Source organism: Engystomops pustulosus, chromosome 1 (assembly GCF_040894005.1).
Source record: "Engystomops pustulosus chromosome 1, aEngPut4.maternal, whole genome shotgun sequence".
In the NCBI taxonomy this organism is placed as follows: domain Eukaryota; kingdom Metazoa; phylum Chordata; class Amphibia; order Anura; family Leptodactylidae; genus Engystomops; species Engystomops pustulosus.
The window spans coordinates 228,879,703-228,893,868 of record NC_092411.1 but is presented as its reverse complement, the minus strand read 5'-3'; positions in this window follow the sequence as shown (position 1 = coordinate 228,893,868).

The following is a 14,166-nucleotide window of genomic DNA, read 5'->3' as shown; positions in this document are numbered from 1 at the left end:
CTCATGAAACTATAGTGGCATTGCCACAATGCATTATGAAATCTGACATCAATTTGAGTGCACTAAATAGCATGTACTGGCATAACAATTATTATCTGGAAAGCTATACTAAATTGGTATGCGTCTGTGCAATACTTCTCCATGCACTTAACTGGTAAGCTTAATAAATGCCTTCTTTGAACCCACACTACCACCTGCAATTAAACATCAAGATTTACAATACATCTAAAAGGCATTTCCTATAATCTGATTTCTAGTCAACCCTTCAATTAGTTACACAAAGGTCAAGGATAGCAGTGATTTATATTATTCTATTACATATATACAAATGATACATTATGTCGCTTAGGAAAAAAATGAACGCTAAATGTTTTAGTAAACAGAAAACATATTAGTTCATGAGTTGCTTTATTATTGTTGTTTTTTCATAAAGTCCTCAATTGGAATAACCTAATTCTACTAATTATAAATGCAGAAACCTTCCTTTTAACAGAATATATTTCCTAGTCACCCCGGAAAGTAAGATCCTTTACTTAACCTTAACTGTAAATTACGTGATCCATTACAGTGAAGGGATAATTTATAAATTTGATTTGCTCCTGGGGTCTCACCTGTAGGACAACTCCTAGGAGATGAAAGCTGTGCACAATTTCCTAGTTTACCAATCACTAATAATAGTTAACTACACAAAAAAACCCTATTTCTTCATTATGTACAAATACACCAATGTCTGTCCATATTTTAAAAATTCTAATGCTATTAATGAGGCATTCAAAATGCCTATTTAAATGTTTCACCATCATGATAGGTGTTTGTTATTATTGTCCTCCTTGTGTATTCATTGTTTTGATTAACCGCCTAGTAATGGGGCCCGAAAAAACATAAATTTCTTAATTTTATTGTGTGCTACCTTATGTCACGGGCACCCCCGCGATCCATACCACGGATCGCGGATGCACCCGTGCCTCCGTTGCGGGCAACCCCGCGATCCATATCGCGGATCGCGGGTGTACCCGTGCCTCCCTCCGCTGCCCTGGTCCCGCTCCGGTGCGCTCACCTCTCCTGGCTCCCGCTCCCGCTCCCGTCCGGACTAGGTCTCGCGCGCGGCCCCGCTCCCTAGGGCGCGCGCGCGGCACTGTCTCAAGATTTAAAGGGCCAGCGCACAGGTGATTAGTATTGGTCATTTCCTGTTTTGTATATAACCCTTTGTTTCCCATCATTCCCTGCCGGATCTTTGTGCCTCTTAGCCTTAGAGAAAGCTTCCTAGCCAGTATTGCTGTGTTCCTGCGTATTCCTGTATTCCTGCGTATTCCTGTATTCCAGTGTATTCCTGTGTGTTCCCGTTCCTGAGTCCTGTGTTGCCGTGTTACCTGTGTTCTTCCCTGTTGCTGTGTGCCTGTGTTCCCGTTCCCTCCTGCTTGGACCTCCTGTTGCTGACCCCGGACTTGAACCTGACGTTGCATCTCTGCCGCCTGCCCTGACCCTGTGCCTGGACCCAACTACGAGTTTGTCATCCGTTAAGGTACCTCGACCTCGGCTGCCACCGTGTGCTAGTCACACCTGGGAACGACCTAGTGGTATCCTGCCGCAGCAAGTCCAACCCGCTTTGCGGCGGGCTCTGGTGAAAACCAGGTGCCGCTAGGCTCTGGTTCCGGGTGTTGGCTAGTTACATCTCCCGCGGTGGTCCAGAGGATCCACTGATCCTAACACCTTAGTTCTCACAATTCTCTTTGTGACCCATAGGGCTAGTTAAAACTTAACACATGTAAAGGACTTTCTCCATTTTTAGGTTAATTTTTTTTAGTTACAAAAAGTGTAAAAAAAGGCTTTTTTGTAATGTATATTATGTTTTCTTAGTTGTTTTCAAATTAATTCAAGATGGTGTTTTTCATAGTGTAGCAGGAATTCTTAGCATTTTATTGGGAAATATGAATATGTATTTATATATTTAAATATATGTGTATTATTTTATAATTTTAATGTCTCCCATGAGCTATCTAAGGTGGGGAGATGTCTTTGAGCAGAAATTAGAATATTTTGATGGTATACTATCTTGGTATGGTCAAAACTTTAGTCTTTTTTATTTACACAGAAGCACCTGCAAATTCTTTTAACTTTTATTAGAGAATATAAAATCTTTACTTGTTTTTGTCCTTTTTCGTTGCTGCACTCTATAATGTGATGTGATTTTCTTTTAATTCTCTTCACAAAGAGAAAACTACATCCCTATGGAGAGTTATCCTTCAATCAATATTCCATTACTTGGTCCTTTTATTATATCACTGTGATTTTATGCAATATATTTTACAGTGCTTACTGATCCTTTCGAGGATGACTATATCTAAGGATAAGTTGTATGATAAAGGATGTATTATTATCATTACTATTTTATCCATTGTACAATGACATACTGTGCGGCACTTGAGAATTGTTTCTGATATATAGAATTTCCATGGGTGTTATCATATGGAGTCACCACAGGTGCCATATACACATGTGAAATTCAAAGAGTCTAAAGTTAAACCTATTTTGATTAATAAAGGATTAACATAAACCACAAACCTTACAAATGCTCTATTTTTTCTGTTAATTTAGGTAGTTGTTCTTGCAGCCTTTGTGCCACAGAGCTCCTGATGCTTCTAGGAAGTTTATGACTTGTGTAGTAATTTTTCTCTCAATTTGCAAAGTATTTTTCCTGGTTCTTTTGTATGAAAGTAGATGAAATACAAAAGAGGTTGTTAATCTTCTCACCTTGTGGGATAAAGTAATGTCATAACCATATTGAAAGCTTTGTTTCTCAAGCATCAATTGGTAGTTCAAATAAGTACTGATGTCTTTTTACAGTCAAGAAAAGAAAGAATTTTCTTTCAAGTCCTATAATTAGTCGTGTTCAAAGAGTTCATCCGAATATCGGGGGGAAATTTGGTTCGGGACCCAAACTTCAGCATGAATTTGAACCCGAAGACCAACCCCACTTAGATCCATGGAAACCCGATTTTAACACCCCAAAAAGTCTGTAAAATGGGGACATAGTAAGCGCTAGAGGGCTGAAAAACAGTGGTAATGACATAAAAGTTGTTTTGACAAAAATGGGCTAGGTAAAGTACTAAAAGAGATATTCACATGAAGACAAGTTTCTTAAATGTACTCAGTATAACATAAAAACACATTTTCTAATTCAATATAATTAACAAAAATACAGCATTCCACAGTTAAAGTCCAACTGGTCTCTATCAGTCCTGGTGTACACAATTTCAGTTTACCCCCAGACATTGCCATGTAACTTCTGACATAGGGTCGGGGAAGCCATCTAGGATTTTTGTGTGATGGCCATGGAGCCGAGTTTCTCTCTCTCTGCTCACTACACTGTAGCCCCGTCCCCTGCAGTCCAGGATGGAGCTCACTCACTGATGCACACACACTGGGGCACATTTACTTACCCAGTCCTGTACGATCCCCAATCCAGAATGTCCGCCGGCCGTACCTTCACGCCCCACTGGCGTGAAGGTGGCGAATTGGCAATAAGCGAATTGGCAATAAGCTAGCATTTGCGATTATTTCAGGGCCTCTGCGCCACTGGCGGTGCGCAGAGGTCCTGATAAATATCCCCCATTGAGTTCCTGCTCACAGCAGTGTGGGGAGAACTACAAGCTATAGACAGAGAAGTTCTTTATCTGGGTGACAATATTCAGAAGATAAATGAAAGTCTATATAAACCTGTACCCTGATAATCTAACCACATTGTCAGCACACAGCACTAGATGGATCATAATGTGTCAGCTTAGAGAGGCCCCGCCCCAGTAGAATTTTACGCAGACCATCGCTGAGTGATAGGAGCAAAAACAGCAATAAAACTGAGTAAAAATGTGAAGTAAAGGGTAAAAAATTGATCTTTATTGTTTTAACATCACTAGGGGATCCCGCACATCGCCGCTGGCAAAGCTGCCAGCGGCATCAAAAAGATGCCAGCCCATGGGCGCAGTCATCTTCGTGAAGATCGTCACTCCCGGTGACGTCAGTAAAAATCCTTAACACTTCAGGTAAGTCGAAAATGGCACTTTTTTGCAATTTTGAAATATAGAAAAAATTCAATAAAAAGTGATCAGAAGGTTGTACAGTCCTAAAAATAGAAGCATTGGAAACGTCATCAAAAGTCGCAAAAAAAATGACACCACCCACAGCTCCTACACCAAAGTATGAAAAAGTTCTTAGCGCCAGGAGCTTTTAATTTTTGTAAATGTATGAAAACATTTTAAAACCCATACAAATTGTTATCCCCGTTATCGCACCAACCCAAGAATAAAGTAGATAACAGGAATTTCACAGCACTCCTTGTGTAGTAGATGGTGCCAAACTAGGGTCCCAGCCCCGTTCATGCATAGATAATGGAAGATGGCACTCAATCAAATTTGAATAATAATTGCTTTTTATTTTTGTACAAATCCACTGAATAGCATGACGTTTCGGTCAAAATGACCTTCTTCAGATGCGGATTGTACTTGTAAACAGTACGCCGCTCTGGACCTCAGCTGTATGGCAGCCACATTCTGGTCTCACTCTGGGGTGTAACTCTTCTGGTCCAGGAGCATTGTACACATTTATTTATTGAGCGGTAACACAGAATTAACATTGATGAAAATGTTTCTAAAACTGGTAGCGTGAAGATACACTAAAGGCAAATATTACTAAGACTAGTACTGATGCAAATAGGTAAAAGACTAGTATTTTAAATTAACACTGTATGATGCAAAAAAACCCTGCAAATTATGCCTTGAAGATATTGAAGTTATTGCTGGATGATGTAGGAACTACAAATTGTACTTCCTCAGGGTGAGGAAGGCAGTGGTGCGAAACATGCATTGCGGTGTCCAACTGCAATTGCAGGAAGTGAAATAAAGATCACCATTTTTTCACCATTTAATGGAGAGCTGTCTGCTTTGGATTATTAGATAGATAGATAGACCAATACTATTTTCTTATAGCTAAAAAGTAATTTACTATCCCAGGCGACACAGGGGACTACAGCTGGTAGAATATAAAATACAGGCGTCCCCAACTTAAGTACACCAGATTTACAGGCGACCCCTAGTTACAGACAGACCTCTCGTGAAGCTCTCTTGATGCTTTTCTTTAGTCCCAAGCTGCAATGGTCACCTATAAGGTGCCTGTAATGAAAACAGCACAAAACGTTGAAAATCCAATTGTCACAGGGACAAAAAAAATGTTTTCTGGAGTTACAATTATTAAATATACTTGTTCAGACACATAAAATTTCAACTTAAGTACAAACCTAAAGAACCTATCTACCGTATATATACTAGAGTATAAGCCGACCCGAGAATAAGCCAAGACCCCTAATTTTAACACAAAAAAACTTGAAAAACATATTGACTCGAGTATAAGCCGAGAGTGGGAAATGCATTGGTCACAGCCCCCTGTAGTATACAGCCTGCCAGCCCCCAGTAGTATACAGCCTGCCAGCCCCCAGTAGTATACAGCCTGCCAGCCCCCAGTAGTATACAGCCTCCAGCCCTCTGTTGTATGAGGGCCTGCCAGCCCTCGGTAATATATATCATAATGTTATATCTTTTTTTTTATCAGCAAAACCACTCAGCTCAGGGATTAACCAAGATATGATCCTGCATCAGTGTAGCTACAGTCTCAATGTATGTTTGCTTCATAATGCAAATCAAATCAAATGGTAGGTTTCCTTTAAAGTGACAATTTCAGACAATAACCATGCATGGGGTGGTGCCTAAACACATGTATTTTCATATATTTTCTATGCTGAAATTGAGGATTAGTAGAAGGTAGAAAATGTAAATCTTGCATCTAAAATCCTCATTGTATTCTCAATATCTAAGAAATCCAGGTGCAAGTCCCAAACATGGCAAACATAAAATGTCTTAATAATGGTTAGTACTTTATTTAAAGGAGTGCTGTCATAAAAATAACTCCTTTCCATGCCCAATACAGTAATGTAGACTTCAAAGAATGGGGTCCCCTACTAGTTAGAATGGAACCAGTGGCCATTCTGGCATCTTTGAATTACCTGAACAGCCACCTATAATTATACTTGTACAACAGTGGAAGAATCTGGTAAAAAAGGCTTCTCTAAGAAAAATTAGCTGTTTGCTAGGAGCAAGACTAAAAGATTGATGGTTTCTCAATGGGGTTGTCTGTGATGGGGCAACTTGTTTAATTTAAGGGAGTCCAATCTTTCAACTCTTAATGTGAATCAAAACAAATTTTATATCTTTAATGTCATTAAATCTTTATTGTCAAGTTCTATCAGACACCGTCATTTAACATCCTGTCATCACATTGCATTTCTTTGGTGGTGCGTTTCATGAAACATGATATATTAGATTAAAAGATACATGGATAAATGGTTGCTGTAGATACATATCATTCAGGGAACACAATATACCATTAAGATAAAATTTCTATAGTAACACCTGATCACAAACTCAATATGAAAATGTATTATAGCCCTCTTATATTATCTACATTTAGATATTTACCCATGCAAACATTTCACAGAATACCAACATGCTATTGTATAAGAGGATAAAAAGATTCATTAAAGATAATAGTAACAATGAAATATTTGTAATTTTAATCTCAAAGCATAACTTAATGAGTTTACCAAATTGTCATATGTTATTTACTCTTTATAAACAAATAGAACAATGACCATGTTGTGTTACTCACCCTTTTCTTTCCAGAGTTATGGCTTTTTCTGAATGTGTTGGACAAAAATCTTGTGTCTGTCCTGAAGCTGAGTCTGATTCACTTTGCATACAGATCCCATGATACATTGCCTTCTATTCAGTAATATTGTCTTCTCTTATTATTTAGCAGCAAATCCAGTGAGAATCCTACAGGTAAATCTACTGAACACTGCATAATGTACATACAGGATATATATGGTGACTAGTCTGGCAGCTTTCAAACGGATGAGAATGTAATAAGTGGTAGAAATCATTAGTAAAACAGTTACGTGATGTGTATATTCTGTGCTGTGTGATCACGAAGGGTTAATAGTGTCTCTGCACTGTGCAGAAAATGCAAAGTACAAGGTGGGGAATAGGATGCAGCATGAGGTGAAGAGAGAGACAGAGCAAGTTAGATGGATCACAGACGGGGATGAAGAGACTGATAGAGAACAGGGGAGATCTTGGATCTCACTTTTCTGTGTAAAAGACATCTGTATCCACAGCCCTCAACACACTCATCTCTGTTACACACACAGAGAACACTGTTACTGTCATTGGTACCTCCTTGTGCCCCCAGAGCCATCCTGTACGTAAACTTAGCTATCCCTTGCTCCAGCAGCGGTCTTCACGTTCCCACGCTCCGGTGCATGCGTCCCCGTCTCCTAGGGCGCACCGGCTCTGTAAGACTTAAAGCGCGCTGATAATTGGCGCTTGCCAGCAGTCTCCCCTGATAAATTCTAGCGCCTTCCTGTGTCTCCTGCTGGATCTTTGTGCCTCATAGCCTTTGAGAAAGCTTGTCTGATGCCCTGTGCGATTATCCTGATCTCCCATTGTGACTTTGACTCCGTTCCTGACCTCGCTCCTGTGCTGACCATCTTGGCCTTCCGCTACCTTCCCTTTTATAAAGGGACTGTCTGGTCAGTTCAAAGACGCCCTGTCTGCACAGGACCTCCTGTCTACCCTGAGTGATCTTCTCTCCCTGACCACTTGGATTGACATCCAGTTTACTGAGCGCTCTGAGGAGCAATGTCTGGAACAACTGCAAGTCAGGACCCGATTTCCAAAGAGCTCCTCAGCCTTCTTCTGTGCCTGCTGCAGAGCCCATGCAGGTGGATAGATCTCGTCTGTCTCCCCAAGAACGTTCCAGATGAAGACAGGAGAACCTCTGTTTCTATTGTGCCAGCCCAAAGCCCTTTCTTACATCTTGTCCAGTCCGTCCACACGGTCCCGGAAACACCCGCACCCAGGGTTCTTGGGAGAAGCATCCCTAGGCGAAAGCAAAGGTTCTCCTTGCCTGAATGTTCCTGCTCTTCTCAGTTTTGAAACTGGCAACCCGGTTCAAGTTTCAGCCTTCCTGGACTCTGTGGGGAATTTTGTGGATGCTGCCTTGGTCTCCCAGCAAATTTCCTGTGGTTCGCCTAGAGAAGCCACTGGTTATCTCTTCCGTCAGTGGACAGATTCTCCATGACCCGGTCCACTATCGTACTGAGCCTCTGTCTCTGTGAATTGGGGCATTGCACAAGGTGAGACTGTCATTTAATGTGCTGTCCCGGTCTACGTTCTCAGTGCTCAGTACCTCCCGTGGTTGCAACAACACGCTCCAGTACTCGACTGGCAGACTGGGATAATCCTTCATTAGGGCCCGGAGTGCCATTCTCCCTGTCTCATGCCTCTGCATCCGGTGTCCGTAATGTCTTCAATGTACTCCTCCAAGCAGCTGGCAGGTCTTCCCGCTTCTTATAAGGACTATGCAGATGTTTTCTCTCAAAAGCAAGCAGAGATTCTGCCAGTGCACCGTCCCTATGACTGTCCCAATGACCTGCTGTCCCTCCACGAGGTTGGGTAAACCCGTAATCTGTGCCCATAACCGCGGCTATGGAGGCCTACATCAAGGAGAATTTGCAGAAGGGATTCATCCGATTCAGCCTCAATAAAGTCACGGTGAAAAACTGCTACCCTTTGCCTCATCACTGAACTTTTTGATCGCCTACTGGGTGCCAAGGTTTTAACTAAGCTAGATCTGCGGGGGGCATATAAACTCATCTGCATCTGTGAAGGAGGTGAATGGAAGACAGTCTTCAATACTCGTGATGGGCATTTTGAGTATCTTGTAATGCCCTTTGGACTCTGCAATGCTCCAGAGGTGTTCCAGGAAATTGTCAATGATATGTTAAGAGACTTGCTCTACACTTATTGTCTTGTTGTTGTCTTGGACGATATTCTGGTGTTTTCTCCTGACCTACTGTCTCATCAGATTCACGTCCAGCAGGTTCTCAGGCACTTAGGGGCCAATCACTTATATGCCAAGTATGAGAAATGCCAATTTCACCAGAGTAGTCTTCCGTTCCTGGGATACATAATTTCTGACAAAGATCAGACAAAGGTCCACATTTCTCCTTTCTTGTATCTCCTATTGTGGCGCTGACCAAAAAGAATGCCAATCCTAAACTCCGGCCCCCGGGGGCTGAAGAAGCTTTCAGTAAGCTGAAGTCTGCCTTTGCCTCTGCCCCAGTTCTCACAAGGCCTGATACGGAAAAGATGTTCCAGCTGGAGCTTGACGCCTCATCTGTTGGTACCGGAGGCGTTCTCACCCAGAAAGGGCCCAAAGGTTGAACCCTCACCTGCGGCTTCTTCTCTAAGAACTTTTAACCCACAGAGGAATTTTTCCATTGGTGATCGGAAACTTCTGGCCAGAGAGCTAGCTTTGGAGGAATGGTACTATCTTCTGGAAGGAGCTCATCATCCGGTCTATATCTACATTGACCACAAGAATCTCCTGCATCTCCAGACTGCTCAGCATCTCAGTCCTTGTTAGGCTCTCTGGTCCCTCTTCTTCTCTCGATTCAACTTCCTGATTCACTTCCGGTACAACTGGTTGTTACTTCTCCTGTGGACCTATGGCAGGTTCCTCCTGGAAAGACCTATGTTTGACCAGCTCTTCGGAAGAGGGTACTAACTTGGGGACATTGCTCTAGTGTGGCTGGGCACCCTGGAGTGCAGAGATCTATCACTCTCATATCTCGTTACTACTGGTGGCCAGATCTGGTCAAGGACGTTCAAAATTTTGTGGGTTCCTGCACTTCCGGTGCCCGTAAAAAGTCGTCACATCTCAAGCCAGCACATCTGGTCCTGCTGTTTCCGATACCCAGATGCCCCTGGACTCACATAGCCATGGACTTTATTAAGGATTTCCCATCTTCTTCCAGTAACAAAGTCATCTGGGTGGTAATGGATCGCTACTCTAAGATATCCCACTTTGTTGGTTCAAGCTCTCAAGTCCATCTGGGAGCAAACACGGCAGTCCCTACTTTGGGCGTCGACCTGCATCAAAACCCAGGCCACACAACAAATACGTAAACGGTGGAGCTAATATTAATCTGTGATGTGGTCTAGGACTGGGAGCTCTCCTTCACTCCCCAAACCCATCATATGAATAGTGTCCAAGAGCAAAACTGACCACACAAGTTTTCTGGATAAAATCTCCCTTTTACTTCATAATTTCTAGTAAAACATTCACATTTTTTGATAAATTGACCATATATTCACTATGATAAAGTTCAAAGTTCTTATGATCAATTTATCAAAAAATGTGAATGTTTTACTAGAAATTATGAAGTAAAAGGAAGATTTTATCCAGAAAACTTGTGTGGTCAGTTTTGCTCTTGGACACTATTCACATGATCCAAAACCCAGGCCAACAAGAGTCTTCTCTCCGGGTGATAAGGTGTGGCTGTCTTCTAGATATGTCTGGCTGAAGATTCCCAGCTACAAGCTTAATAGATTAGCCAGTCAGCCTGCACACAGCCTGCTTACAGCTAAGTGGTCCCATGTGTATGCCACTTTATGCCGGACTCAGCTTCAGCCTAAACAGACGGTGAGTCCTTACAAAATCCTTCTGAAGAGTCAGAAGACGAAACGCGTCAGGGAAGGTGGCGCTATACAGGATAAGGACAGTTGTGGACTGCCTTTGTCAGGGCAGGAGTTTGAGGGGTTCTATAGGGACAGTATAGCTCCATATGCCCCTGCTTATCCAGCCCATCATCATCAAAGACGTCTGAATAACGGTAGGATATGGTTGCCTTTAAATGCAGGTGGTAACATTTTCCTTTCCAGTGGACGACTACCATTTTCGATTGTACACTTCCACTGTGTGAATTATTCTGTGTAGGTGTTGTATTGTTATGATTCTTTTGCATCAACTTGGATGCGGTTTTACATAATTATAAATTAAAGGTTATGTTTTATATCCTCTACAATCCCTAATTGCTGATTGGTTCCTATTGTTTATTAGAGGTTGATACTGGGCTACTGAAAATATAGATTTTTGCTGCCTCTCGAGGTTCCTTCAGGCCAAGAAGAGGGGGAGGCCGAAGGGGGGGGGGTACTTCCATGGGTGTCCCTGCGACCCATGTCTAGGGTCGCAGGTACGCCTGTGTATCACCGTGTGTTCCGCTGCCTCACTCACCTTTCCGGTTTAGCAGGTAATCTTCGGCGCGCAGCTCCTGGTAGCTGCGCGCCCTCTTCCAGGTCCCCCGCGTTCGGCTGCGCGGCCACGGCTCCGGGGCCGGAACTACTGCGCATGCGCAGTAGCCGGGGGACCCGGACAAGGTCGCACAGCTACCAGGAGCTGCGCGCCGGAGATTACCTGGTAGGCGGAGTAACGCGGCTACTGGGGCGTGGAGTAGCCGCGACTAGTAGCCTCATGTCCGGCTACTCCACGCCCCAGTAGCCGCATAAAAAATTTTGCATATAGATGTAATAAAGTTTTGTAAAAGACACCCGGGAAGTGAGGATTAGCCCAAAAAAGGGCTATCCTCACGTCCCATCCATCCACCTACCTCCCCTTCTACCTTTATAGGTAGAATCGGGGTGGTAGGTTCCCTTTAAGGCTCTAATGAGTTGGTCACTAAGGGGTTAAATGCGGTCAGGGATGAAACCTGTCAATGGAAAAGAAGGAAGGGGGTGAAGGCTTTATCGGGTCCAACACTTCTCTACACTCTTAGTGTGCCCAAGGTATCTTTCTATTAGGTACCAATCTGTAAGAGTGAAAGGTGACACTTTCTGCGACTTGTCAGAAAGGCAATGAATAATAAAAGGCTTCCATTTAGTGAAAAAGTCTTTGACCTAGGTGCTTTTGTCACGTTCAGTTTCTATGCGTTCTATATGAAACAACTTCCTAAGCTGATCAATGATCTTGGTTTTTAACGGGACATCATGTTGTAACTATTGTTGTAGAATACATCTCTTTGTGACTATATAGATTACTTGGAAAAGTCTTGGGAAGAGGGAGGTTGGCCAATTTATCATAGAGGGTATCCTCCTGGCAGTGAAAAAGATGACTAGTCCGATGCAGCGGGATGTTGCCCCTCCATAGAACCGCACACAGAGCACTAATCTGTTCCCAGAGATTCCTAACAGATAAGCTCATTGCCTGTCAAGTTATTCTTGATTGGACAGTTGTGATTATATTTTTGGGCTTGGATAATTCAGCGGGCCATGGGTTATTCACTCAATTTATATTTTCTCCAGATGGCTAAGTTAGGTCTTCAGATATCTGTCTTCATTTTATGCACCTTTTTTCGTGAGAACTGAGCATGTCATAAAAATACAGATCACAGAAAAATATTCAACTAATAAAACTTACACTCTCTCTTACACATTTACGGGGTAACACATTTTTATTTTAATGATCTCCAATGACATCTAGGCTAGCTACTTTATTTGAGACATTCGGCTGTAAATGACCGTCAACAGAGTTGTAGAACAGCAGGAAGGCAAGAGCTGCAGGATAATCTTAGGAAAGAAAGCGAGGGAGATTAGTGAGATGTTGAAAAAGAATCTCACTGGCAAACTGAAATGTCCAGGCCTCCTGCTAGGAATTTCATGTTTCTTCAATATATTTTTTTTATTACCAAAAGTCAGTTGCAGAAATGTAGAGGATTTTTGAAAATACCAGCACATAGCCTTTATAATTCATTCAAGAAGATCTTAAATGATCCTTGTGGCTTGAGGAATAACATATAAAAGATGTCCACAATGTTCTGCTAAATTGAACATAATTCCAATGCTACTTAGAGGTTCTTCAGTAATAATAAATTGAATTTGGAGTTCAAATATAACCTGGAATAGTCCTGCATGTGCTGCAGCCATCTAAGGCCTCATGCACATCAACGTATGGGGGAACTTGATCCGACCACAAAATTTGCAGACGTGTATAGCACCCGGTCACGATGTCTCACTGTACCGTGATTGAGCTGGAAAATACTTGGAATACCAAAAGAGGCGTGTTAGTGCTTAGTCTGACCGCGCACCACAATTCTATATAATTTGTCACAATTCTGTTTGCACCACAATTCTACAGCATGAACAAAGTGACCAAAGAAAATTTAAAAATTGGCGAACACTTCCCGAGCAGCGCAGGGGGCACTAGATTAATGAAGAGCTTGTACAATAATTCATGAATCAGGTCCACCCTGCACACTACACAAGCATAGTCAGCAGGAGGACAGGACAGGTAGCTCAGCATCAGGGTTGGGGATGTAGAAGAAGGTGTAGACATGCAGATGTGTAGACAGGCGGCATGGAATCGAGGTCACAACCAATAATCTCAAGGGTCTCAAAACAAGCTTTCTCTCAGGCATCAAGGCACAAAGATCCGGCAGGGTTCAAAGGAAGAGGCAGAGCTATATAGCGGCAGTGGCTGGCCAGCCTTTGTGTAGTCATATACTTGTGTATTATGTGTGTGGATCAGTCCTATCTGTATACTGCAATGTGTTTACCTTGTTGTGTTGTTATATAATTGTGTATTATGTGTGTGGATCAGTCCTAGCTGTATACTGCAATGTGTTTACCTTGTTGTGCTGTTATATAATTGTGCATTATGTGTATGTGGAGCTGTCCTGGCTGTATACTGTGGTGTATTTACCTTGTGTAGTAATATACTTGTGTATTATGTGTATGTGGAGCTGTCCTGGCTATATACTGCAATAGGGAACATTTACTTACCCGTCCCGTTGCGATCCCCGAGGTGCGTTGTCCAACGAGGATTCGGACCTGCCGCGATTCATTAACATCGTGTGTCCAATTTCCTGCATGTGTCACTTCCCCGCTCAGGTCCGCCAGAGTTCACCATCTTCTTCCCAGTGCTTGTAAGTGTATGGCTTGCGACACAATTTTGAATGTTAAATCCCGCGCTTAGTCTGAATCAGTCGGGTTATCCGACGGCCACGCCACCCGATTTGTGTCGCATGAAAGTCGGCACCAAAATACGATTGGGTGACCCAAAAACCTCAGTTAAATGGGGCCCCAAATGGAAAAAGTAGGGAAACCCGACAAAAATGCGGTCCGCTGACCCTTCGTAAATGTGCCCCTATGTGTTTACCTTGTTGTGTAGTTATATACTTGTGTATTATGTGTATGTGGAGCTGTCCTGCCTGTAAACTGCTGC